The following is a 26,948-nucleotide window of genomic DNA, read 5'->3' as shown; positions in this document are numbered from 1 at the left end:
TGTCAAAGATAAATACAATGGAGCTTCCTCATTGTGTCTCACTCATCTACTATAAAGAATGCCAAGGTTTAAAACTTTTTGCATTTATCAGAACAAGAGATATGACTAAAATGAGAACATAAAGCATCAAAGCAAACAAACATAAAACAAACTGCAGCTCCCCTTCTGTGTCTGACTAAACAAGGTCTGGTCCTTTTCTGCAAGCTTGCCCACTTTCCCATTGTCCAAAAATCCACAGCGCCTCAAGAACCACAACACTCTACTCCACTCACTTCCTAATCTTTATTCTTTTCTCTTCATGTTCTAACACAACTAATTCACTGCCAGTTAAGCACTTCCCAACTCACTTCTTGACTCAAAGCTCACTTAGATTTTAAACTTCCACCCTGAGGTTACTTCTGGATAAACCTCAGAGAAAGGAATACCATCTGAAAGTACAGGGGCTGACTAGCACAGATCTTCTGGTGAATCTGATACGGGACAGTACCTCTGTAATTCCCTACTTCCCATTTTTTAATTGACTAAAACACTCTTAATCGTGCAGTCTAGTCTCTATAAAATCAATAGTAGTAAATATGTTGAGTGTAAGAACCCTCTGCCCCTTTGTTATCATCTACAAGCCTGATGAAAAGTTCTAGCTTTTTGCAAGTTACACAGAATCCGCATGTGGGGACACCAAGGTTATTTGTCTCCTTTTCCCAAGCATGGTGTTATGACTTTATGACACTTAAGGTTCACCCTAAAATTCCACACCTCTGACCCTAGCAGTTGTTGGTGGGTCTTTAACAGGTTTGGTTACCTGCTGTTGGCATAAAGCATCCATTGTTCAGCAATTAACAACACTCTGATTCTGCTTTCCCCTGCACTAAAACCCTGAGTTGAGCTCCCCCACCTGAACCTTAAATACTAGAATTAAAGCTAAAAAGCTTTTCCATATATTTAACCACAAAGTAAAATACAATAAATGAAAATTATATGTGTATATATATTAATTACTATACGCTGACTACTTTTCTATCGATATAGACTTTATAATTCAATGTTAATAGATGTAAAAAAGTAAACGAGTCTTACAATCCTGTAGCAGTGTTACAGAAATTCTTCCCTTCTCTTCTGTCTTCAAAGAAGGAATGTCTGTTTATTCAACAGTCCTCTGGATTTTATAATCAAACTCGGAAAAAGCCTGTTAATTATTTTTCCTGTTTTTTAACAACAGTTAGCCTTAAAAGGAAATGCTTCCAAAAACAGTTTTGTGATAACTCAGCAGTCATCTTTGGCACTTCCTTTTCTCTTGCCCTTAATTTAAAAAATGAACTAATATGTCATATAGCAGAGGACATTTCACTGTATGATTACTTTTTAAATTACATTTTAATGCTTCTTATTATAATTTTGGTTACAATTAGCAAAATGGCTTAACCTAACTATTTATTTATTATACTAAAATATATGAATCTAAATTACAAGAATATTTCATGACATAATAGAACAATGAGGGTGAATATAATATGGGTTACTTAATGCCCTGTAGGCCACAAAAAAGAAACATTATCCATGTGGCTGTACAGTATATACTTTTTCAAAGCCTACTGTCATAAATTTCTGAATTATCTGACCATATATGTATTTGATTTGATTGATTTGACAGATATTTGTTACTAAAACTGGTTCTTACACCAGGCTTCTGCTTGTTAGTCAAGGTGGTTTGTCTTTTTTACACAATTCATCCAATGAACTCACTCAATAATTTCTAGAGCACCCTTTAAATAAACATTATGTCGTAACATGACAATTCTTTACACGTACTGGCACCTACTGTATGTAGTTTGCCCTACCTGACCCATCCCCTACCATTTGCCAGCCCAAGCTTTCTCTGACTCAGCAATCCCTTGCCAGACTGGCAATCTGTTAAAATATATTTAATGACATAAAAGAGTAGCAAGACTTGTTTTGAAAGACAAAGTAATTTTGTTCAACAAGAAAACTGGAAACTTGCATTTTATTATGAGCAGATGAAAGGTTGGATGGGTGGTCAATGACCACACTGTTTTCATAGGTCAATGAACAGTTTTCCTGCCAGAAAAGGCAGTTAACATTTCATGTCATTCTGTTATAGCTAACAAATCTAGAGCTGAAAGACAGTTAATTAAACTGAAATATTTACATTTAAAATAGTTGAACATTATATATAGCATTAGCATAACAGAAATGCTAATTTGCAGCAGAATAGAACACATTAAAAATAATTGTTGACAGCAAATGTGCAGCTTTCTAGACCAAATATCAACATGTATGAATAAATAAATGCAATGAGCTCATAGAACATCAATATATTTTAAAGATGGCTAAAGGTAACATAGTTAGCAATGCATTTAATTGATAGAGAGAGAGCACAGCAAATACAATAAAATTAGCTTTTGTTTAAATGAGAGCCCATGAAAAATAAATGCCAAGTGTCTGATTCTATAAAGTGTTTTGCAGTGCCATTTATACTTTTTAAGGTTAATTGCAGAGTTTTACCACTAATCAGTTACTAAACCAGTTGAACCATAAATACTGTATTAAAGGAAGACATTTTATTTTCCCGATACAATGGCTATTACCATTGCAAAAGTATCAAAACAACCTTTGTAATTTCCTAATAATGAAAACTTTCAAAACCCACTTTCCAAAACTATACACCAGTCATGTATCCTTTATTTGGTTCAATTTTTTTTTGTTGTTTCACTGTTAGAGAAATAACAGTTACATGACATACACTAGGAAACAATGCTGCTTCAAATGTGTGAAAAGCTGTAGTAAGCTAATCAGAACCTCATGTCCCAGAGCCTCAAATCACATTCCTTAACATTCCTAAACTTTTAGACGCCCCACTACTAAATTAATTTACTGTTAAAATCCCAAAACATTTTTTGAATTGGTTGCTCAGAGATTTTATTTCTCCCAAAATGCTAATTTTTAAAATAATCTAAAATAAAGTAAAAAGATTTATTGAATTGTTGTGCTACCAACAAAGACATGACCATCTGGACTGTATTGCCAAAAAAATTTTTTTTTTAAATCCAAAAGTAAAATGAAAACAGATGCGCCAACTCATTGTCAACGGAAGACTACAATATCTTCTTTTAATTTCATATGCACTGATGGCAAAAATAAGTAACAGTTTTTACTACTGGTATTCAAGACAGAAAATAAGCAAATGAGTACAGTAGGACAGTGGTCCCCAACCTTTATGACACCAAGAACCACTTTGCTAGAAGCAAATTTTTCCAATGACCAGTGTGGGGGGGTTGAGGATTCGGGTTGGGTTTGTACGGCAGTTTTATGCACAATTTACATTACATTTCTATTATTATTAAGTTATAATATCGTAATAGAAATTATACAACTTACCATAATGCAGAATTAGTGGGAGCCATGAGCTTGTGTTCCTGCAACCATATGATCCCATTCGGGGATGATGGAAGACAGTGACACACAAAGTGTGTTGCTTATGTTCAGTCTACTCCGTAATCTCGTTTTGGTTGTTGTCACTGCAGAAAACGCTGCCTCACAAAAATAGGATGTTGGAAATAGAAGCAGATTTTTCAGTGATTTTGAGGCAACCTCAGGATATTCCGCCTTGATTATAATCTAAAACGTATGGAGTTTTGAAGTTTTCTCAAACATACTTTAAAGGTCACCATCATTTCCAACCTCAAGCAGTTGACCCTCTTCAAGCACAGACAAAGTTGATTCACCTGGCTTATTCACAATTGGGTCACAGATCCATTCCTTCCCATTTCAGGGGTCTTTTGTGGTTGGGAATAATGCTCAAACTCTATTGAAAGCTGAGATAGGTGATCATACACCGGCTGGGAGAAAGAAGGCCCTGGCTTGGTATCTTTAACAACCTCTGCTAACATTTGAAAAATATCAAAAATCCCAATGTTCACTCGTCTGCCCCATAAATCAAGTTTGGCTTTGAATGCAGTCACTTCATCTGCCAAGTTGAACAACGGGTATCTTCTGCCTCTGCCCCAGATTTTCCTCCTCAGGCTCCTCCAACACTCCTCCAGCCTGGCTGGATACTGAGTCTGCAGAGTGGATAAAGTGGGGTGCCCAATAGTGCCTGTATGCCTGTTCATATTGTGAGGTTTCTGAACTCTTTTGGGATCCCCCTCCCCCACCCAATGGGAACATCACGCTGAAGTGCGTCCTGAAGCGCAATTGCTACAGCAGAGCTGTGAGCCTGTTGTTGTCCCGGCAACAGATAAACAGTCTTAAACAGACGTGGTGATCGCAGTTCGGGACGCTCTTCTGCATGTTGTCCAGTTGGCAGAGGTCCCAAAAGAGTTTACAAACCTCACATTTTTTTGAATAAGTGCCACATTAATAGGAATGTTTCTTGAACGAGCATCACTAAACCACATAAAAACTGTCTTCAAATGCAGCAGTTTGCATACATTTGCAACCCAAGATTTTTCTTCTTTTTTTGCATATAACAAAGACATATGCATTGCATTTGTCATTCCAACAGATTGCACATCACAAACATTAATACTGTTATAATTTTTTCGTGTCTGCTGTTTCTATAGGAGGGTGACAATGAGTTAAATTCCAATGGATGTTTTTCAAATGTTGACGAGCAATAAGCAAAAGGTATCACTGAAAACCACAGAAAACAAAAACAGCAAAAAACAGTACGAGGAAAGTTTGAAGAAAGATTTTTTTTACAATGTTTCTGTTTTGGGATCGTTGTGCAAATGTGCACAACTGAGCTGCGACCACAGATCTAACTGCTCTGTGGATGATTCATTCAAGCATTTCAAGGTCATTTTCTTGTAATGAAAGTATCTGCTGAATGTACTTTGTAGTAATGAGATTTCTATAGACTTGTGTCATATGGGGAAACTGTCAGAAAAATAAAAATAGTTTGTTATAATACTCCCTCACCCTCATGTCTCTCTCCACTCTCTGCGCTGCTGCAAAGCCCAGCAATGCCAAGCTTTCTGAAAAGAGTCCTCAGTGAAGGGGACAGCCAATTTGCTGTAGCCCTTCACTGAGTGAGTCTCAGTTGCCGGCAGTTCTCTTGTGGCCCAACTGTCAGACGGCTGCATCCCACTAGTGGGCCGTGGACTGGGGGTTGGGGACCCCTGCAGTAGGACTCAACAGGCTCAATAAGACAATAAATGCCATCTGTACTGGAAGTTGAGAACTGAGACTGCAATTTTTTTTTCTATATCTTAAACTGTAAGCTACAAAATGGTTATTGCCGTCAAATATCAGAGTGGGTTTAATATATCCCATGTAAAAGTAAGCTTTTGTAAAAACAATTAACATAAAATGTTTGGGGATATTTATAGGCATTCTATTAAAGGTTATAATAAGTCTGTAAGTCAGAAAGGGTGAACCTGTCTTGCAATGATAATATTCTTCATTAAAACAAGTGGTTTACTACATACTGTATTTAAATAGCCTTAAATAGTTAAAGTGATAGGTCTAAAACAATTGTGAAAACTGTAATTAAATAATATTTTAATTTGTCCAGATGGTAATGAATGAGCACAAGGTAGTTTGAATAATTAAGTTTGAGTCACTACTGTTATTTTGATTAAGAAATAGTAAAATTAATTTTTAACTAAGATGCATTTACCTCCTTTTAACACAACATCACCATTAATTCAAAAATTACTGAACCTACATTATAAACACTTGAAAATTATTCAGAAAATAGGGTGAGCTTTCATAAGTGTGACCAGATGGGAGGATACACCAGGGAAGACCCAGGGCTTGCTGGGAGGATTATATCTCCCAGGTGGTCTGGGAATGCCTTGGGAATGTGCCTGGGGAAAGGGGCATATGGGCCTCACTGCTAAGACTCTTGCCCCCACAACCTGGTCCCAGATAAGTGGTGAAAAATGAATGAATGAATTACTGAATGTCCACATAGGGACTGTAATCTTTGCTTATGGTTGCTTTTTCAAATTATTCTCATGACTTTACATCGTTCACATTTTCATAACTATAATTCAGAGATTCTTTTTTTTTTACCATCTTCTGAAAAAAATAGCGTGGCACAAAATTATTAGTTTATGTGAGGAAACTTAAATTGCATCAGCTCTTAAGTAAAGGGGGCAATATTATCAGTCTGCATTTACCAAAAAGTCATTATATGTTTAGTGTCAGATAGGAAATAAACCATGTAACTAAAGCATGTTATCATATGAATGTCAACAATTGTATGCCAACTTAGGTACAGTATGATGTTTACTGTGGTGTTTGGTGTGTGGTGTTTGATCAGTCCTCACATAATGTTAAAAATGCAAGAAATAATAATAAGAAATGTTTCAAGAACAAATAAGCTATAACTACGTTAACTAGATTAGAAGTCTAAATATTAGTTACATTTATCAAAAAAGGATCTAATATATATATCATTAACTGCAAATAATATCAGTTCTTTGAGATATAAGCATACACAGTGTCACATGTGTGCATGGAAAGCAGCTAAAGGCCTAAAAAGAAGGTAACTCCAAGTCAGACCAGGGGGTGGCGGAGTACATTAATCCTTTCTCTTACCTCTCTGCAGACCAAATGCAGGAAATTCTGCCTGGCCCCCATGACCAGTTCTGGTTCCGCCCCAGAAGACATCACTTCCATACCAACAAAAGAGCCCACCTCCTTATGACTTAATTTCCATTTCTGGTCACATCCAGATCCCTCATCTTCCTGCTTTTCAACTTTATATCCACCATCTTTCCTAACCTGTTCCGTTCTATTTTGATCCCTTGTCTGTAAAGACCATTTTTTCTCAACCTTTTTTCATTTTCAGCCAATTCCAAAGTATACAGGAGACTGCCCCAGATGTCTTTGTTGTGTCAAGACAGTCTGGAGGATACTTTCTACAACAAGCATCCTGCTGGGCCATGTTGTACATACCATACATAATCTATCATCATCATCATTGGCGGTCATTTAAAATAAGAATTTGATCCAGATTGTTTATTGATGAAGCTAGTTTTGGTGAATTAAATTGCAAAAATAACAAGAGAAGCTACAACGCATTGTAATTATCAGATGTAATAGTTCCAACTAGCAATGACAATTACACTCTAAGCTTTAAACCTTTTCTACAAACGAAAGTAATCCAAAGAAATGACCAAACTCTAAAGAATCTAGAAGTAGACAAGAAACATTTACCATATTCCCATTTTCATTAATGGACAGGATATTATAATATTCTGAAGATAATAAACTCTCTTCCTATATGCCTTATTGCCTATTTCTTTGAAGAAGTTAAACAAGAACTAAAAATTGATATAAGTGAATTTTTCATATTTTTTAAGTGGTTTGTATTTCTGATACCTGTTTTGAGCTATCTGATTAGGTAAGGGTTTTTACTCTTGTTGCGGATGCAAAATAAAAGAATGATTTTTGAGGGTATGTTTGCTCTCTGCAAAATGGAGCACATTATTTCTAAGTTAAACACATTACAGGAAATTTACAGTGCAAATATATATTAATCTCATGAAAAGGCTGGACAGTTAATTGTATCGTCTAGAAGAAACGCTTCAGCCTTTTTAGTCAGTCAGTTAGTTATTATCCAACCCGCTATATCCTAACACAGGGTCACGGGGGTCTGCTGGAGCCTATCCCAGCCAACACAGGGCGCAAGGCAGATAACAAACCCCGGGCAGGGTGCCAGTCCACCGCAGGGCACACACACACACACACACCAAGCACACACTAGGGACAATTTAGAATCGCCAATGCCCCTAACCTGTATGTCTTTGGACTGTGGGAGGAAACCGGAGCACCCGGAGGAAACCCAAGGAGACACGAGGAGAACATGCAAATTCCACGCAGGGAGGACCCGGGAAGGTCTCCTTACTATGAGGCAGACCACTGCGCCACCGTGCCACCCAGCCTTTTTAGTATTCTTGCTTAATTTATAGTAGTTCTCAGTCAATTTTATAGCATTTTTTTCTGTTCTGGTTTATTTTTCTTACTGAAAATGTATAGTATTTGTAACAGATACAAACACTTCATCACTCTTGATATGTTCATAAAGATAGCAATTTTGTTTTAGTAAAAGCTTTTTTGTCTTTCACAAAGTGCAACTCACTGAAAACGTAACTTTAAAATTGTTGAATACTATATTAAATACTATTACATTGACAACTTAAACTGCCAAACCACTAGTTACTGTCATAAAATTACACCTAAGGTTATGCTTTAAAAATTCTACTTGTTTTGTAAATTGACTCTTATTGATGTTTAAATTGATTAAAGCTGGTATAGTGTTTTACATTTGATATAAAAGCTTGACAACAATTGAAGATGTATTTTAAAATCAAACATTTTAAGCAGTGTTTTGGAAAGCATTTTAGACATTCAATAGAATGAAGAAAAGTGGGGAAAACCATTCCTGAGATGGATGAGCTGCTCTGCATTGTCAGGCTTCAGGCCATGTTTAGCAATGACTGATGATCATACAGCACCCCAGATAACTTCAAAATGTATTGAATTGTTTTTAAGCAAATCAAGTAAATTATACAGGATATGTCTATTCTGGCTGGGGAAACTTGTCAAATGTGATGGAGCTGTGTCAAGAGATATACTCTCTTGTTCAAAAGTTTGAGAAAAAAAATGCAGTGTATGCTATGAGGTACTCTATTAAAAATGTCAACTGGAAAAGGAGAACTTTCTAATTTAGAGGGTTTATACAGATTTATAGGGTCATTACTGTATGAAATATTTTATTATACTTTTTGGTACAAACTAGTTTTGAAATAGGGATCAACATTTTCCCCTCAGTACAGATATCTAAAATGAACAGAGTAAGTACTTATAGAAGTGAATGCAAATGACCAACGAATGTAGTGGAAAGGCTCAGAACATTTTGCATGTTATTAAATCAACAAATTATTGAAATTAATTTGACTTTTTTGATCCTTGAGGAGAAATGCACTTGCTTCAATGGCAACAGTAAAAGTCATATGAATATGCTAAAAATATTCTGGTGATGATAATTTTAGATGATATATCAAGTACAGCATCAGAACATGACAACTAATAAAAAGAAATCTTAAAATATGTAGATATAAAAACATGCAAAGTGACTTGTGCTGGTGACAGAGTTTATCCCCTTGAGAACTCCTATGTAGCAGCAGTAAAGAATGCAAATGTCGTCTTCTCATTGGTGGTACTGTATTCTGTTTTTTTGTAAGTCACTTTATATCATGGATGTCTCCATTGACATTGAAAATTCCACTAAAAACAACAAATATAAAGAAGAAACAGTATCATACATGAAAGCTGTCATGGTGAAAAGTATAATTTTCCTTTACAAAAGATAATTTAGCTTCTGTGATTGCTTAGGAAGAAAATGCAGTACTTCCAGTACTAGTTTCACTCTGATATAATGTACATTCAATGATTTAAATGAATCAGTACAACCTCAGAGTAAGATATCTGAATGTGTTTACTTCGTGTTAAATTGTGTAATACTTGTACAGTTTAACAAAGCATTATTTATTGTTTATATGGGGAAGGTCATATGGCAGCACAATGAGTACAACTGTGCTTTGCTACATAAGCTTGATTTCCTTCCCGGCCACTCTCTCTGTATTTTAATTGCCTTTACACTTTGCTTTTATGAGATTAGTCTATGAGCCTCCTTAAAACACTAAGCATAAATAAAAAACCACCATAGAAAGCCGCCATTTAATTATATGATTGTAAGTAAGTGCACACTAGGTGGCACTTTTGCTCCCTTTTTTCCCAGGACACAGGTTATAAGCACTAAGAAGACTTTTAATCTTTTCTTCTTCTGAAATAGTGCCTCCAAAGCACCACAGCCACAATAAACACAACAATAAAGTAATACTAATTCCTAATTTCTCCTCCATACCTCCCAGCAACCTCTGTCCTACTACCTCTCAACTCCAGCTTGCTTGCTGGGTCTCCAACAGTCGTTTTTGGCTCTCTTCCTCGCTATTAATGAGACATGGCTCCTCCGGTCCTCTCACAGCTCCTCCTGGCGGCACCCACTCTAAGTCCCAGAATGTCCTGTGGGAATCCAGGGCACAGTTACACTCCAGGGGAGCTGCCATCTATTGTTTTGGGGGAGACAGTATCCTGGAAAAGCTGCTTTCCCCATCCTTACATCTTAGGGGTGTGCCAGCTGGGATGAGCGACCGGCCGTTTGCCAAAGGATCTTCAAAATATGGAGTGATCTACCTAGCGATATCAGAGAGCCCATTTGGTCCAGCATTTAAATCAAGACAGAGGCCTATTCTAGCATACCATACTCATATTAGACCTGCTGCTGAGACTCTTATTGCTTTTAAACAAGTGTTGCAATCTTTCTGTCTAACCATTACTAAGTCTTTCTCACTGTCATGATTTATTGCATAATGCATACAACCAAGCTTAACTGATGAAACGCAGTTATATTTTTGTACACGTAAAATCTAAACACTCAAACTTAAAAATTCAGACCTTCAAAAGCTTGCAATACGAAAGTTGTAAAGAAATACAAGAGCTTCAGGAGTATGGCCTATGTGACAGCAGTATAATTTAAATTTTTGATGTTCAAATGTAGGTAATGAAACCACATTTAGGTGTGTCACTGTTCACACGTTTATTTAAAGAGTCTCTGTTATTGTGTTACAAATACTTCAGAATAGGGATTTGTGAGATTTGCCTAAATATCGTACTGACACTGTCCTGCCAGGTACCTAGGTGCTTTGGAAAATAAAAGCTTAGTTTAATTGTGTTCTTAACTTCTTCCTTTAATGAATCAGAAAAATCTCTAATATGGACGGGTTCTAGAGGGCTCCACCTGAAAGGCCCATATGCCCAAAGCTCCCTCTTATGCTCCAACTCCCATTATCCAGCCACTATTAAAAAGTGAACCAAAAAAGTGAAAGAAAGTGTTAATTTAGACTTTTGCCAATTTATAAACCTTGTTCATGTATGATACAGAACTTGTCATATTATTGCTGTCACATCTAGAAAGAGAAACAGATATTCTTCAATCCCTCACTCAACCTGCATTTAACATGACACCCCTTAAGGGGCGTCGTGCTGATTGTTTTAACTAACTACCAGCATTGCCGAAAGTAAAACTGATAATTAATTAAAAGTGTGATCATACATCCCACACTATGTTATTTTGGCATCCCTGGGGTGGACAAGTTCAAATTCATTGTATTCCTACACAGGTTACTGGTCAGTTATAGGGCATACGCTTAGATTCACCAACACTTACATATAACAGACCAATCCAGAGTCATAGATTGAAATTATACTCATGTACTATGGAATAAGGGAGAAGAATCAGAGCATTTGGAGAAACAACCACACAAACATCACTCACTTTTCAAACCTGCTTACTCTTTCAAGAAGGTCATGGAAAGTAGTATAATGTTTACGCAATAAAATTACTTTTAACAACATGATCATATTACCTATAACTGAACGCCAAATAGTATGTGAACAATTTACCTTTTATAATTTAAAACATTGTTGTTGTTTTAATTGGGGAGTTTTCAGGAATTGTATAAATTAAATGATTTAACCTTAACTAACTTTAAAGTTATATGCTTTACACTAAATAGGGGGACAAACGTGGACTGATTATACCTGATTTATCCAGTTCTCGTTACTCTCAGTTATTGTCTGATTATTACTGAATTCCATGGCAGATAAAATGAATGAACTAAAAAGGTCTTAAGTGAAGAAGAATTCAAGATTAATGCTCGGTATACTTGTAACATCATATCACATTGGCGCCGCTTTCCAGTCCTTTGCCGGTTTTTATGAAGGCTATAAATGCCATGTATGACATATAAGTTATTTAGTTAACTGCACCAGTTTTAATCTCAGCATGATAAATCACTTACTGATACAAACAATACTGTGATATATCTTAATTTGGTATGTCTTATTTATTTAGTCCTGGTTACTGGCTGCACAGTAGATTTTAGTCATCCTGTAGGCAAAAAGTTAAATTTCCTTCAAATAATGCCAAAAACATGTACACATAAAATTTTATATAAATGAAGGGACATGCTGTGCTGAAAATTTTAAAGTGACAATATTATGGTCTTTTATGAGCCCCATGATGCCTTTTATGTGAGACAGAGCCATTTATAACATAGGCAGTGCTGAGCCTTCTGGGAAAAACTCCATTAAGTGACTAGACTAACCGCACTTAACAGCTTAAATACGGTCTTTTCCATTTATCAAGTGCTGTTTGTTTTTATGTAATATTTATTTAAAATGTGCTTGCAATTTTTGACGATCAACCAATAATTCAATACAGCTTTAATCCGTGAATGCTATAATAAAACAGCTAAGAAGATGAATGAATCAAATTATACCTACTATACAGTACATATCCAGAATATGAAATATCCCTATATAAAGCATATAATAATGTAATCTATTTACGGTGTATACATTTACATAGTATATTTGATATCATTGTTTAAGTTTTACGTAAATGAACTAACTGCTTATGCAAAGCGAGATTTCAAACTTAATATTAGTCTTAGAAATGCAGTTATATAATAACCAATATCTTAGACATTTTCAAATGTGAACTTAGGACAGCAGTGTAAATTGTAAATCAGTGGTCAATAAATCTCATTACACATCTGTCAGGCTGAGTCAAAACAAATGGACCTTAAAAGGTTGTACTTCTCATCATGAAAACACAGTGATTAAATGAATAAATTCAACAGTATCAAAACATGCACCAGTTCTAGGAAAGCAAAGCCAATAGTGATGATTAATTTTTGTTAAAACCTCAATAAATGAAATGATTGATCTGCTGACCCAGACAAACATACCAAATGCACTGTTTCACATTCTTTTGTGATAAAGAGCACATTACTAATACATGTCGACTGTTTCTTCTAAACAGCTATTATCTCCCTCTAAAGTTATTTAAAAGTGTTCTTTTTTGCATTTATCAAAAGAATGAAGTTTTACTGGCCTTTTTTTCCCGTGCCTACTAGTCTTGGGCCAAAAAAAGGATTAGTGGAGTTTTTATGTGAACTGAAACTTCTCAAATGTGGCATGTTACCCATTTAATCATTGAAATATCATTATTGATCAATAATATGTATAAGATCAGAGAAATGAAGAGCAATGTTTGCTTATCTAAACATTGTGGTTAAGATTAGATGTTCTCCAGTGAAGTGCAAAGTTCCCTCAAAGGTTTCGCATGGTTTAAAGAGCTGTCTTGTAAGAGAATTGTCTTTAAATGTCAAAGACACCTTTGGGTTGTACTAGGGGGATAGGACATGTAAACTCCATGCAGACACTAACCAGAAGAGATTATGAATTCAAATTTCTGAAACTGTCAGTACGTTTTAATTGAAAATCTTTAAAAACCATCTTTAAAATCATTACATTGAGTCTGTTAACATAATAACCCGATTAAGGCAGAAACGTGGTTTCTTAAAAATCATAAGCAATAAGCAAATAATCTTCTGGAGTTCTCCTTTGTCAAAACACTTGATTATAATTAAAATGCACAAAAATAAGTTAAAGGTCATCATTGACCACCATGAATCCAAAAATAAGCATGATGCCTATGATTATTTTCTTGTGTTATATGCATTGTCAAACTGATTCTTTATTTATATGTTCCTATTACCAGATTGCTTCCAGCAAACACTTTTCTGCTTGGCTGTGCAATTAAGCCCTGCGGAAAACGGGCTACATTTGCTTTTTGTCTTATACCCAGTGTCGCTCAAATAATGATAACACAGGTATATTGACTTCAATAAGTTAAGTATTGTGTTAGGTTACTCATTACTTTAAAAATGTAACCGGACTGCATAAGGCACATTACTTTTAACACGTTACCCTACTCCTCTCGAGATTTAACAGCTGAGTTTAGCACTGTATGTTCAGCTCGTCAATATAAGTTAAACAATTTTTGAAATACTGAGGCAGATTATTTTAGCCAAGGGAAGAAATAATGCTACTGCTCGAACATTTGCCTCTGGAAATGTATTTTTGTGGATGCTTCTACCAGTAGTTGCTGAAAACATGCATGAGGCAAATATACTGTATGCCCAGGCCAGCAGAGAGCAACAGACATGAGCATACTACAAAATCCTTAACAGTAACCTGGTGAAGGGTTTACATCACCTCATAATCTGGTTATTCTCTGAGAAATCTACTTCTGACAATCAGGTTTTCTCAGAGGCAAATAACCCAGTTTCTCTAACCAGAGTAAGGGTTTACATGGTATTTTAGAATTATAACTGGGTTATTGAGGCGCATGTAATCACATCTGTGACATTCTGTACTGCAATAGAGGAAGCAGCTGAAAAGGATAACACTGTTCAATTTAATTTCTTAGAATATAAGAAATATTTCCTAATCACAATTAAGCAAGTGTGCATATCTATATGGTCATTCTCTTTAAAGGAAGGTGTAAGTAAAACAAAGGAAGACCTTCTTTCATTATTGCAGTTTCTCCAAAATCCTAAATAGTGAAGTTTTACTTGACAACAGGAAACAAGATGACAATGAGATTACAGACAAATAACAGATAAAGCAGAAACATTTCATTAAAACTAGAAGATTTGACAGAGGTGTCCAAGAGGAGAATGTTGAAAAAGCTCCTCAGTATCATGGACAACCCCTCTCACCCCATGCACGCCTCCGTGAGGAACCATCAGAGAACACACAGCAAAAGACTCATTGCCCTCAAATGCAGAACTGAATGCCACAGGAGATCTTTCCTACCTGTGGCAATAAGGCTTTATAACTCCTCAACGTTCTGTAGGTGATCTTCTTCAGCCTTTATGGCGATATGTTAGTCCCATCCTGTCATCACAAGTGGCTAGCTCATTTTACCCAGGCATAAGTATTAAGTCAGTGTTCATAACCTACACTAATAATTTATATTTAATAATAATCTGTTATATTTTTGTATATTGCACAATTGTCATATGCTGTTGTATTTGTGTACATTTGCACAACTGTCATATTTTTGTATATTTGCACAATTACTTTTTTTTTAATCTTTATCGTACTATTTTTATTTTTCTTGTTGCACTGAACATGCCAATGAAATAAGAATTTCCCTCTGGATGAATAAAGTTCTTATCTTATCTTATCTTAAAAGAAAATATAACCTGAGAGTGGTGAAAATTGTTTACAAAAGTTATGCAGTACGACAAGTCAAGATTTAGAGGATTTGAAAATAGTCTGAAAAAAGACGAATAAAAGAAGTGTTAATTATATAGTTGAATAGATTAACATGACAAAAACTAATTAGCACTCAAACAGGTAAATGTGGTAAAATGTTGAAACAATTTTACTATTTTAAACTACTACATTTCAACGTGAACTTTCCTGAAAATGAGAACTATTGTTATGGAATAGATTAGTGATATTGATGATCAGAAAAAAATGCAACGAAGTAGACATATTACCGTCTTGAAGCAGGGCTGCAAAATGAGTAAAAATACAAAATGAAACATACAAAAATGTAAATGAATGACGATCATGAAACTTGGCAGAGAGTAAGAAACTAAAGAATAAGTAATTTACACAAAATGTGGCTTACAGTATGTCACTGTGTTCTACCAGGACTGTCGGATAAGAATAATAATAGGATAAGAAGACTGAACCTTTAACCAAAACAATAGCATGGATTGATATTTTAGTTACAGGGCCCCTAAAATGTGTAATGGTCTGCCTGCTACTACTGTATAAGATGTGCCCCTTCAGCCTCAGCTTTTAAATCCCAGATGAAGAATCACTACTTCAGTTTAGCATAACCTGACTAGAGTTGCTGATTAACTGAACAGACTGCATCTCTGTTGTTAGTCATTAGCACTAAAACATAAGGGAGGATTGCAGGAATCGTGGGAAAGAGGGGTCCTTTCATCGGATTAGCACTATTTCAGCTGTAGAATGGCCAAATGGAGGAGGCAGCTTGATGAATGAGGTCTCCAGGACTCTAAACAAATCCAAATCATATTATGTGATATCATCTACTATTAAATTCTACTCCATACTTCTAAAATTTTTTATTTTTATACTGTATTGAGGATTTGTTCTGTTCTGTGTATTGTACTGTATTGTATTGACCCTTCTTTTTGACACCCACTGCACGCCCAACCTACCTGGAAAGGAGTCTCTCTTTGAATTGTCTTTCCCAAGGTTTCTTCCATTTTTTCCCTACAAGGGTTTTTTTGGGAGTTTTTTCTTGCCTTCTTAGAGAGTCAAGGCTGGGGGGCTGTCAAGCGGCAGGACCTGTTAAAGCCCATTGCGGCACTTCTTGTGTAATTTTGGGCTATACAAAAAATAAATTGTTTTGTATTGTGTATTGTATCAGAAATTCAAACTAAATGTGCAACAAAGCCCAAAACATGGTCAAAAACCTAACCAGGTATCAAAATAAAGAAAAATCACTAACAAAAAATGTTAATATTCATTATAAAAACTTGAACAAAGATTATCCATAATGCTGGACTATATACTGTAGCATCAATGGCATCAAGAGGGATGATTTCCGTGGTCATGTCGCTAACAATTGATAATCATGTCCTGATGAGGGTAGTATAAAATGGCGGTACCCATTAAAAACAAGCTGGCGTCATGATAAGGTTTAAACCAAAAACTACCGTGCAACAGAAGAACAATCAGTGATCTTTTCACAGACTAGACATATGTTCTTGTTTTGAAAGGGAAATTTAAATAGAACAGGCCTAAGTGCAAAGAATAAGTCAGCAATGGTTGGGACACACATCACAATCACATTCATTCATTGGAACCAATTTCAAAATAATAGTTTGTATGAAGAAACTGAAATATTTTGAGAAAGTACAAAAAGTCATGCAAAATGTGTCTACATTCCACAAACATATTGACTTGCATGTACAGTACACCAAATCCTGGCACACAGAGCTACGCAACAGCTGCTACAATCGCTGTACCATGTCATACCAAATCAGTCACACACCATATTAAATAGTAAAAACAAATCTGAAACATTATTTTTGAAATAAACTTGATTTTGTGAGATTATGACTTAGACTGGCTTTTTAAATCCCGATTGATGATTATAACTAACAGGGATTTAACCAATAAGTTAAACATGTTCAAATGTATATTGTGAGTAAACTAAACAAAACACAAATAGCAACCAGAGACTGAAATTTCTGAAAACAGTCACCCTAGGTTTTTTTAAGGTTTCAGTTTAGAAGAGTGCTGAATTCTTTATGAGCACTTACAAAAGACCCATTAGGCTCATCTAATTGACTATCATATAGTAGATAATAACCCATTTGGGAATCAATCATTTTTATTATTGTATGCATAAAACAACTTTAATCACAATCAGATTCAAGTTTTTTATTTTTTTATGATTGGTTGTACTCTAGTAAAACGCAATATTATTTCTGAGCTGATTTTCCCAGGAAAGTATTTGAAGAGCTAGAAAGTATGCCAGTAATACTGGACACAGAAATGTAGGAAGCAACCCTTTAGAAATGGGGACTGCCATCTCACAACATTACCCCATCAAACAGACAGTGTTTTCTCGATTGCCCTTTCACAAAGTCCATTACTGTATGTCTGTACCCCTGCCAAATCACATATTGTTATGGAGTTACGTGTGTTTATGTATTTTATTTGTATGTGTGTTGTTTTTGAGTTGGTATGTGGCATACATGTTTTTTAACGTATTTTCTATTATGTTCTGTCTCTTTAAATTTCTGTTGTTCCTTGTTGTTTGTGGGTGAAACTCCAGGAAGTGTGGCCACCCTGAAGTCAATACTCTTGAGTCATCACTTTGGCTACATAAGTGAGCTGGGAAAGCTCAGGGACAGAAGATTATTCTTTTATTGTGGAGCTAAGTGATTTTTGGGTGTTCTTTTCTGGAGTTCTTAATTTATTAAGCTCTGTTTTAAGGATTAAGATTTTTGACATATGTTTTGGGACTTGGTTGTTTAGGCTATTTGTTTGTGCTTCTTGTTGCACTTTGAGCTTTTTCTCCATTTTGTTTAGTTTTTTATTAGTTTCCCCCTTAACTCAAGTTGAAGGTTTACAGTCATCCCACTTCTTGTGGAGCTTTTGTTGTATTTTTACTATATTTCTAGTTGGTTTGCCAGCTCCCCATTTTGGACCCGTGCCAGTTAAAAGTAGCAGGTAGCCTACTATCAGGGGCCTGACTGACTTCAAGTATGCCTCTGATTGGACAGACAACTTAGGATTATAGCCTGCACGCTTGCTTTTGGGATGCCTTACAACTATTTTGTCATTGTGAAAACTTTACAGGTCTCTTAAAATAATAATTAAGGCCCTTAATGTAACCAACCGTCCCAAGGAGACTCACTTGAAATCCAGTTAGCCTTAAAATTGCTAACTGTAGGCTTCCGGCCTAGCACATGCCAAACAAGGCAAGCTGGAAAAAGTCACCAAAATTATATCAAAAGCCCCACAAGAGAAGAACGACTGAAAACCTTGACCTGCACACAGAGGGGCAACAAAGAACTTTTATAAATGAAAGGATTTAACGGAAAAAATAGAAAATAAAATCAAAATGCTGAGAAGAGCAAATACAGGCAAAAAAAGAGTTGCCTAAAAGGCAATCCTAAGCAAACTGAAATGAAATCCAAAAATCACAATCCTTTAAACAGTGCAAAATGGTTCAAGAAAGCCATAAGAACCCAATGAACATAGCAATACTTACAAAATACCTTCACAAAAACACAAGTGTAATGACCTCTAAATCTGAGCTGTCACCTTAAAATAGCCAGAGTGAGGGCTCAGAAGGAGTGATGTCAGGGTGCTACACCCAAAAAGCAGAAAGAACATCAGGACATTTAAAGAAGCAGTAAATAGTTAAAAACATCACAGAAAATACATAATCTTCTTATCTAATACCCTATGTGGAGGATGGCCGGCTGTTTATCCCGGTCAATACCCCCAAGCCGCCAGGTGGAGCCCTCCTTGCAGAATGGAGGTCCCCAGAAGACCAGCAGGGCATCATGGACAATGGAGTTTTTATGCACCGCCCTGCTGGATGCCATGGGGGCCACGAGAGGGAGCTGCAGGGAGGACCAAGAGTTCTTCGTGCCCTATGACCCGGAAGTTCGTCATAGGAAAAGCGACGGCTTCGGGTGAGAAAAAGCATTGTTTACCCTGACCCGGAAGGAATAAGGACTTATGGACTGTTGGATTGGGAACACTTCCGGGTCGGGGGATATAAAAGGACTGTGGGAGCTCCCAGACGGCGAGCTGAGTTGGGAGGCAGGGTGGCTAAGCGTCTGGGAGTGGAGGATTGGTTTATTGTATTTTTGTGATTTATTATTTGAGAATTGTGGAGAGGAGCGTGCTTTGTGCACATAATTATTATAATAAATAATTATTTGGACTTTTATCTGGTGTCTGACGTGTGGTCCGAGGGTACAAGGGTGCGAGAAAGCACTTAATCTGTCACCCCTGCCATGGCTGTCCATGATTTTAAATCACCTGTAGCTTGCAAACCGTTTGACCTATTGACCTGAAATTTGGTACACATATACTAAGTGACATCTACTGTCCACTTTCAGGGTGATGAGTTTTACTACTGTTTTTATTTTTATTTTATTTTATTGCAGAATCAACTCTCGGCACCATGCAGCAGGGTGGCCATGTGGCTGCATATGTACAGGCACCGTTCTCATCCCTACCACCTTTGCCGCCACTTCCCCTACATCTTCATATCGTAAATCATTCTTGAGGCAGACTGAAGACTTGAGTGCCAGGCTAAGTGAAAAATTAAAATAGTAATTTTAACACATACACTAACTTAATCAGTTTTATCTCAAAAAGATGCTGATGAAAGAGGAGAAGAAGCGGGCCGATAGGGTAGAGAAAAGAAGAGCTGCTCAGGAATCAGCAAGCACATCTACCTCTGAGCAAACAAATTCTAAACGTACAGAGAAAGAGCATGAAAACCATAAGTCAAGCAGCAAGCACATCAACCTCTGAGCAAACGAATGCTAAACGTACAGAGAAAGAGCATGAAAACCATAAGTCAAGTGTATTCACTGCATGTTATCGTTACTGGTAATGATAATAATAGTGTACATAAGCAATGAAAACAACAATAAAAACATAAGCAGACCTTAATACATAACAGACACTTGTAAAGTCACCATGCAACTTAACAGTTAATACAGGAGAACACTGGCCACAGAAGTAATCATGCAACATGCAAATTCCTGTTCAAAATAAAACTAGAGCTCCAAGCAATGGGAAAAATGGAGGTCAAAATAGAAAAAAAGAAGGTGACATTGACAGGTCATTAGTTGTTCCAATCTGTAAGCAGACCAGAATGACTACCCTTCTTGAGAAAGCTGCAGAAAACAACATGACAAAAGACAGAGGAGTTGAGAGAATCTAACAGTTAAATGATGTAAATGATATTACAACTTAATGCAGAATCAGCTAGATAAGGAACATTTTATACAAAGGAAATAATGGGGAGCTTTAGATATGAGCAACACTGATGAATATAAATGCAGTATTGCATATTTTAGTGCATGTAAAACAATAGTCTCAAAAATAAAAAACAATACCAGCATAAGCACTGTTCATACAACTCACACCAGGATTTTGATGAGATGTTACTGCCAAATGCAATCTGTGCATTCACCAGAGATCATTTTGCTGCAATTTATGACCAGCAAAGGGGTAAGTGAGATCCTGTAAGCTTTAACAGCTTTCTGGCTTAGACACATAGAAGCATTTGGGAGAGAAGATCTTTGGCGAGGATTCCTAGGGTAAACTGATTGGTGCACCTGAGTAAGTCACAGTGGGACTATAGCTTCTAAAAATATGTGATTAATTCTGAAAATAAAAAAAAAAACATACACAGTTATACATAAAAGTGTGCCAAAAGCAGGGTAAACAAGAAGTCAAGACAGAGATACCTGAATAAAATATCAATTATATTAAGCAGAAAAAGGCATAGATGTTTCAGTTTCCAAAGGTTATAACACTTTCTGATGTTGCCACTAAGATGCACATACAAATAAGTAAGTGGGTTCCCAGTACAATTGTAAAGTACACCTGGATTCAGCAGAGCTGCACAAAACAGTGTAACATAGATCAACACCATCCAACCTCTGCTCCTTAGAGACAAGCTGACTGAGATGGGAGTAGATTCACACCTTGTGGCATGGATTGTGGACTATCTTACAGACAGACCTCAATATGTGCGTCTTGGGAACTGCAGGTCTGACATTGTGTGCAGCAATACAGGGCGCCCGAGGGACTGTACTTTCTCCGGTCCTGTTCAATCTATATACATCAGACTTCCAATATGACTCGGAGTCCTACCACGTGCAAAAGTTCGCTGATGACACTGCTATTGTGGGCTGCATCAGGAGTGGGCAGGAGGAGGAGTATAGGAAACTAATCAAGGACTTTGTTAAATGGTGCGACTCAAACCACTTACACCTTAACACCAGCAAGACCAAGGAGCTGGTGGTGGATTTTAGGAGGCCCAGGCCCCTCATGGACCCTGTGATCATCAGAGGTGACTGTGTGCAGAGGGTGCAGACCTTTAAATATCTGGGAGTGCAGCTGGATGACAAATTGGACTGGACTGCCAATACTGATGCTCTATGTAAGAAAGCTCAGAGCAGACTTTACTTTCTGAGAAGGTTGGCATCCTTCAACATCTGCAGTAAGATGCTGCAGATGTTCTACCAGACGGTTGTGGCGAGAGCCCTCTTCTACGCGTGGTGTGCTGGGGTGGCAGCATAAAGATGAAAGACGCCTCACGCCTGGACAAACTTGTTAAGAAGGCAGGCTCCATTGTAGGATTAAAGTTGGACAGTTTAACATCTGTGGCAGAGCGACGGGCACTAAGCAAACTCCTGTCAATCATGAAGAATCCATTGCATCCACTTAACAGTGTCATCTCCAGGCAGAGGAGTAGCTTCAGTGACAGACTTTTGTCACTGTCCTGTTCCACTGACAGACTGAGGAGATCGTTCCTCCCCCACACTATGCGACTCTTCAATTCCACCCGGGGGAGTAAATGCGAACATTAATTTTATTTTAATTCTTTTCATTTTTATTACTATTTAATTTAATATTGTTTCTTTGTATCAGTATACTGCTGCTGGATTATGTGAATTTCCCCTTGGGATTAATAAAGTATCTATCTATCTATCTATCTATCTATCTATCTATCTATCTATCTATCTATCTATCTATCTATCTATCTATCTATCTATCTATCTATCTATCTAGATGGTGCACACTGTAATGTCTCAAAGCTTTCAACCTTAAGCCAATGGAAACTGAACTATGTTTTGTCATTTAACAATTTTGCAACTTTGAGATAAAAGATTATAAGAAAAGTATTATTCTGCTCATGATAAACAGGGCCATTGGGTGGTTTATTTTACAATTCTGTTTTCTATCTCTTTTCCATGTGAAGGATGAATTAATGGTGGTGTTGAGCAAACGGTTCTATAAGCAACAATTTCCAGATGTTGCCAGATCAGTACACAAATTTCAATAATTACTCCTGGGTTTTCTCCTACTGGATTGTGCCCTGTAAAAGTCCAATGGCAGATATTGGGAGGCACTTTCAGGTCTTTATAAGCTGCCTACAGGGTGAATAAGATGAACAATCGTAAAAGCCTTGCCTAATTTCAATCACTTGTATACATTATATTATTCTTTCAGTCATTATACACAGTTCATGATCACAGATAGGGGTCGTAGCTTAACTGGGCCATAAAAGATAGCATCAGTCACATAAAGTAGAGATGTGCACATGAGGTCCCCAAAATTCATAATATCCAAGCTTTGGTTGCAACTTAATATTACCTCCATAAAGATTATAAACCGTAAGGGTGACAAAACACATTTTTGATGTAGCTATATGCCCTTCCTAAATCATGGACTTTATTCTCTTCTTGTGAATGAACAACTTATTATAACAACCAATATCCTAATCTTTAGCCATTTGCCAAAAAATATTATATACTAAAACACTAAGAGGTATAATCTCAATGCTGAGTTTGCTTACTTAAACTCAATCAGAATATACTGTTATTTGAAAAATGTTTTGTCAGAAACCTTGTAAATTAATAAATTAGGAATATGCTATAAACAGGATTTCTTTGACATTCACACTCCATCTGTTGTTGGCTGTGAAAATTACAATATGTACTGTATAAAAACACATACATAACTCAACCACAAAGGAAGGTTGGCATCAGGACAAATTTAGAATGGTGGTACTGGATTTTCAGGGAGATTTGTGGCTCATGATTACAACAGAAATAAATCCAATGTTATATTCGATTCACAACAAATATGCTTAGGAGTGGAGATGTAACAGATTATAACAAACAGAACATCATCTTCCCCAGCACAATGCTGTATGATTACACTGTAACATGCCAAACACAAGTTGTATTGATGAAACACATGTAAAATGGCACAGGTAGTTTTTGCTCTTCATTTGCTTTTTCATTATTTATTGCACATTTGTAATTTTATTCTCTGTATTGAAAGAGTTCCTAACTGCTTGAGTACTAAATACTTTCCTGAGTATTTAATTTTGAGTTCTCTGACAGTGAACTGATGAGAATGCTGCGGAGAGAAACTCTCACCAGTTTCCTAATAGTTCAATTACAGTTTGGCGTCTCTATAGCTGATCTGGAAAACTACACAAGCTCACACCAAACATTTGTTGTATATGCCTACAGTATGTATGTATTGTATGAATGAATTTTAATCTATTGAGCTATGCTGAATGAAGAGAGAGAGAGACGAGAGAGGCTGGGAGCATACACTGATATAGAGCATTGCTGCACCCACCACACGAAAGACCACCCAAATTAGGACCAGAGTGCAGCTGTGCAGCGGGTGACACCTCAGCATCACACTAGTTCAAAAGTAATGTTTTTACAGTGACTGGGGTGCCAATCCTGCCACCAAACATAAGATTAGCAGCAGTGAATTCCAGCTGTAGCAGGCCTTTAGAACAAATCAAGAGTTGACAATTATTATTGTCTAAAGCATACTTTCAAGGTAAGAAAACTTTTAGGAAGATTTAACAATTTGAAGAACATTTTCTTTAACAGACTAAAATTACCCTCAAACATCTAGAGTATGGCTCATTTAAAACAGAGCTTCTGAAATCAAACACTGCAGGATAACTGAACAATAAGTACTCCAATTAAAAATGTCATGCAACCAAAATCTGCTGAAGCCTGCTTCAATTTTCCATCCAATGATCACACAAACACAGCCACTTAATCTGTGGCAATTTAGAGACATTACTTGATCAGACAGAATGTACTTAGACTATCTAAATTAAATAGAATTTGAAACTGAATTAAATTAATCAAAATTAAAGATCTTATAGCAAACTAATGCAAACAGTGGAAGAATATGAAAAACTGCAGCCAACAATCAACACACAAGAATATATTTTTGGATTGCCAAGCTGCTGTCTGCACCAATATTCAAATTTTTATTGCGTCAACATCAACAAAAATAGCATTTGGACTTCCTCCTAGTTATGGGGGAGTGAAATATTGTAAAAATATGGAACACAAATTATAAAAAGATTAGTTTATGGAGAAAATATTTAAACCTTGGGCACATGACAAGTTTCAAATTAAAAAAGAGCAAGCAGTTCAACAAATACATTGTCCGTGCAAAGAAAAACACAAAAAATACAGGACCTATGATTTACTGCATTCAGGTCGTTGTTAAACAACATCTCTTTTATGGAACAATTTCAAAATTGTCATTTGTCATAGCCAAAAAATTATTGTAAATCTACAAAAATAGTTTTTTCTTTAAAGTGACATCTTTAGGAAACAGTCTCAGCAGAAATATTGTCTTCTGTTTGATTAACTCATCATAAATCTTTTGATTTTTATTTTATTTATTTGATTCATTAATAAGGAGGCACATTTCCTTTTTCATAGTCTTAAGAAAAGAAAGTGAAATCCTCTGCCTCATTTTATATCTTATCTTGGGGTCCTTCTTGCTTATTTTTGAAATTAAGTCTAAAGCTTTGCACAACAAAAGGCAATATTTACCATTCTCATTAAACAATAGTTACCACTTATAATAAGTATGTGTTTTTTTAAGCATACACTCCATATCCTACTACTCCATCCTCAACCTTATCAGTGCCTCATTAGCTACTATAAAAAATGTAATATCCTAAAAGGTCTGATTCTATTTAAGGACCATCTTTCCACAATTCCTGTGTCATAGCAGTATAACAGTAACATTCTCAAACCCACTTAAGCCAAGTCAGTGCCTATCTCGGATCCTGTCCCAGCAGCACTGCGTACAATGCAAGAAGCAGTCCTAGACAGGGCACCAGTTCACAGCAGAGCCCAGTCATACATACACACATGCTCACACAGGGGCTAGATTTGAGTTTAGATACACTGAATACCCATATCAAAAAAAGGACTCAATGAAAAACAAGAAAACTTGCTTTGTTCATCTTAAACAGGCCTGTAAATAAAAGAGGGCCAGATATCACAATTTTCAGCAAAATTATGTATTTATTGCATTACTAGGGGGTTCGCCCCCTGCCCCTGGTTGGAGATGCTCGCCAACCCCCCTTGCCTGCGCTATGCACCAGCCAGTTCACATCTCTGTCGCTCGCATTGTGAAGAGGGGGGCTGAACGCACCCCAAGGAAATGCAGTCGCTCCTCCGAAACCCCCTATTCAATGGTGATACAATGGGAAACAAATAGTTTTTTTTTTGTTTTTAGATTAGATTACTTATTTATAAAAGCACATTTAAAACAACAGAGGTTACGCCAAAGTGCTGGACAAAAAAGCATTAAAATAAACACAATACAAACAATCATGCAAAAGCAGATTAATAAAACAACCAATTGTAACATCCACCACAATCCCATCATTTTTTTTTATCTCATCTTTGCTTGATCAGCTGCTGGCTTGCTGCTGCTGCCGCCATGCCACGTAATCTGCATCTCACACACCGCTTCAAACATTTAAATGCCTGTACAGCAGCTGTCCTACTGTTTGTCTTTTATTTGCGGCCCCGAGCGTGGTTAAATCTCTTGGCACAAAGTCTCGTCTCACGGGACGTGAGTTCTTGATATTTTTTAGTTTATACTTTAAAAACGGAATAAGAATCTGAATATCTAACAACATCACATTAAAGTTTGATTAAATCTGAAATTAGTATATGTAGGTTTTAAAATAAGCCTGATTTAAAGCGTGACACAAAACGTGACATAAAATCATTGGACAAAATCGTTGCACTTTTAGGCTGAGAATTTTATATATATAGAGTAGATTGCATTTCAACAAAATTATGTATTTATTGCATTATTGCAATGACATACTGCAAATGTTAGAAAATGAACAATTCATGTTTTTTGTCTTAAGCTTCTTGCAGCTCATGGGATAAAACAATTTAGAGATGTTTGTAGTGCACTTTGCCTAAATATAATTATACTGTATAGTATTACGTTTAACTAGATTAAAAACATGAATCCATTTCTTCATCAGCTTTCAGAACTTGTCTTTTACAAGGATAACAAGAGTTTGAGCCTAAAACAGCAGCACTAGGAGAAAGGTGAAAAAAGCAATGGACAGAGTAACAGTTCATCCAAAGGGCTCACTCTCAGTCACTAAGACTAGACTCATTTAGGGCGTCTGTTTCCTCCCACAATGTATAACAACAGGTCAACTGGAGAATCTGAATTAGGTCTGTATGAACAGGGCATCTCATACAGGGCTGATTACTACCTTGCATTTATTGCTGGTAGGGTTGGCTTAGTCAGTCAAATACTGGAATGAGCGGGCTTATAAAACGTACAGGGAGATTATTGTAGGGCAGTGAATAAAACATTTTCTTGCATGAAAAATGTAATATTTTAAGGAAACAAAAGAAAATACTTCA

At 36.4% G+C, this 26,948-nt stretch overlaps 1 protein-coding gene across 2 annotated transcripts in view; it reads right to left on the bottom strand.

Moving 5' to 3' along the window:
• The window catches only part of tmem108 (transmembrane protein 108), a 339,807-nt gene that overhangs the window by 199,246 nt on the left and 113,613 nt on the right, over positions 1-26,948 (bottom strand). Inside the window, exon 1 of one of the 2 annotated variants that reach the window (XM_039753457.1) lies at positions 1,075-1,142. The exons of the other annotated variant lie outside the window; for it this stretch is intronic. The gene's annotated coding sequence lies outside the window, so the exon portion shown is untranslated. Of the gene's footprint in view, positions 1-1,074; positions 1,143-26,948 lie in introns of those variants that run through there. 2 annotated transcript variants of the gene reach the window in all.

The sequence above is a fragment of the Polypterus senegalus genome, chromosome 5 (assembly GCF_016835505.1).
Source record: "Polypterus senegalus isolate Bchr_013 chromosome 5, ASM1683550v1, whole genome shotgun sequence".
In the NCBI taxonomy this organism is placed as follows: Eukaryota; Metazoa; Chordata; class Cladistia; order Polypteriformes; family Polypteridae; genus Polypterus; species Polypterus senegalus.
Note: the sequence above shows the minus strand (reverse complement) of the source record. Positions and strands in the feature narration are given on the sequence as shown.